Source organism: Brassica oleracea, chromosome C1 (assembly GCF_000695525.1).
Source record: "Brassica oleracea var. oleracea cultivar TO1000 chromosome C1, BOL, whole genome shotgun sequence".
Lineage (NCBI taxonomy): Eukaryota > Viridiplantae > Streptophyta > Magnoliopsida > Brassicales > Brassicaceae > Brassica > Brassica oleracea.
The window spans coordinates 27,787,460-27,790,234 of record NC_027748.1 but is presented as its reverse complement, the minus strand read 5'-3'; positions in this window follow the sequence as shown (position 1 = coordinate 27,790,234).

Genomic DNA, 2,775 nt, shown 5'->3' with positions numbered 1-2,775 from the left:
AGTGTTTGGAAGTTGTTGGAATCATGTAATATTTCTTTTATTATATGGATTGTTTCTGTTTGGTTAGTAACAACAACAATAATAACAGTTTATGGTAACAATATTATACTTTTGATAGGAAATAATATTTTTCTTTCAAAAACTTAAATGTACTATGTACTATTGTAATAAACTATATTATATTCACCAAATCTTTTAAAGAATGTTAAATACTTCATAAATAATTTTTAAAATTGATTCATTTCCAATTCAATTAATTTATTGACATCAATATGTTAAAAAAAAAAATCAAAGTTCATGTAGTAAAATACAAAACATAAATGTAATATGTCATAATTATATAAGGAAAAAACGAGAAACAAGAACACCATTTACACTTTATCCACCCAATATAATATGTTATAAGTTGCAACCTATTAATATAAACATAAATGTCGAAATCAAACATAATTAATCTTAACATACATAATCTTGAATCCTTGCACACCCTAACATTCTTAAAAAAACATAAAGTTATTAACACTTCTCTTACAAAAACTTATAAAAACACACACGCAAAGAAAATATACAATTATATAGTTACATATATCACACATAAAGTATATCATGCGCGAAGCGTGGGCCGACCCTAGTATATATATATAAAGAAGAGTTTCTTCAATCCTAAGCCATCCACATCAGATTCCATGTCACTAATTCGTAATCTGTGGTCAATCAAAAGTCAATGTTTCATTAATTCTTGAATTTAATGGGTTTTATGTATTTACTACGGTCCAAATACATCTTCTCTAAAAAACGATATACGAAACTTAGGGAAAGTGGCTGTCGGGCAATAATTCCCATTCAGTCAACTGTCAATAAAAATCCAACGGTTTCACCGATGACGAACGATTTCGATCAATGTCAGTCGGAAGCCGAGTAGACTTTTTTAATCTGGAGCCGTTACGGAAATTAACTTGGTTCATGCATCTTCATTAACATTCACATTAATACCTACTATCTACTTCTCACACGTTCTCATATTCAATGAATCTCTTCATTCATTCTTTTGTGTTAATCATCCATTATAAATATGAAGGTTTTCTTCCAAAAAAATCATCAGTTCATTTCTCTTAATAAACAACACAAAAAGGTGATGAAAAAATATTTGTTAATCTCATCGTTGTACTTGACGGATTATGACAGAAAATTGATAAAAAAACAGAAAAAATGAGATGATAAACAAAATAAACAGAGAAGAAGAGAAAAGAGGAAGACAATAGAAAAGAGGAGATAACTTTTTAGTGAACTTTTTTTTAAAGATATATTTATCTTCAACTCATAATAATTTCCATCATCTTAGTGTTGATTTTTCATTACTGTTGCTCCCTAAAAGGTTGCTGGCCCTGATCTCAAGGATACAACAGTTAGTGCAGACACTTATGGATATAGAATCATTTGTGAGTATGCATGATTGTGATTTGTGAGTATATTTCAATTACATCTTTTCCACACCCACTACTGGATTGTGAATTCTATTTAACTTGGCTGCTACTGTGTCTCTAGAATTGGCTGAGTTTTGATATATACATAGAATGCATTTTTCTTATTATACTTCCAAGTTTGAGTCTGCATATATCACAATAAAATGAGAACGGTGGACAAATGAGCTGAGTGTGGAATACTAAACATGTTCTTACATGAAATTGAAACGTTGTAGTTAGGCATGGGCGTTTGGGTACCCGTTGGCGTTCGGGTCGGGTTTTTCGGATTTCGGTTCTCTTTTATAACACCTCTTAGGTCCCATTCTAGTAAATTTGCAAGTACGGGTCGGGTTCGGATATAACACATCGGGTTCGGATCGGTTTTGTATCACATCATAGAACCCATAAAGTAATCATATATCATTTGGATTCGGGTTATATCGGATCGGTTCGGATATACCCGAAATAAAATCTAAAATTTAAAAGTAAAACATAAGAAATATATTTTTATTTATATATAATTAAGTATTTAAGGTAGTTATTTAAATTTTAAATACTTTTTGTTAAATAATGTATCAAAATAAATATGAAATTGAATACTTGAAGTATATATTCATGTTTCATATAATTATATTGTATATTATTTTGGACATTCGGATCAGTTTCTTCGGATAGTTTTTCGATTTTTTCGTTTTTTTCGGTTTTTCGGGTTACCCGTTCGGGTTCGGTTAATAACACTTCGGGTTCGGATATGTTTTGTATCACCTTACAAGACCCATTCGGATACTTTTTATATTTCAGACCAGATACGGATCAGGTTTTTCGGTTCTGGTTCGGTTCGGATTTCGGATACGGATATTATGCCCAGGCCTAGTTGTAGTTTTGTCCAAACACTAACTTATGCCTTATTTAGAACACTCACTTCCCATAACATATGTACTCTTTTCTCGACAAATGACACCTGCTAACCTAATAAAAAAACAATCACAACATTGATACATTTGAAAGAAAATTCGTTCAACCGCACCTCCTATTTCGGATAAAAACAACTAGAACTAATACGATATGAAAAACAATAGTTTCAAATATATATATATATATATATATGAAAATAATGTTTCATTGGACATCAACCTAAAATAATATTTTAGCACATAATTAATAATATAATATCAAAGACATAAATTTTAAAAATATTCATAAGAAAAATCATAATCTAAGATTTTTGTATTAAAAATTATTTTGTTTATTATCAAAATTATCATAATTACAGTAGAATAAACAAAGAAAATATGTAAAACTATTATGTATT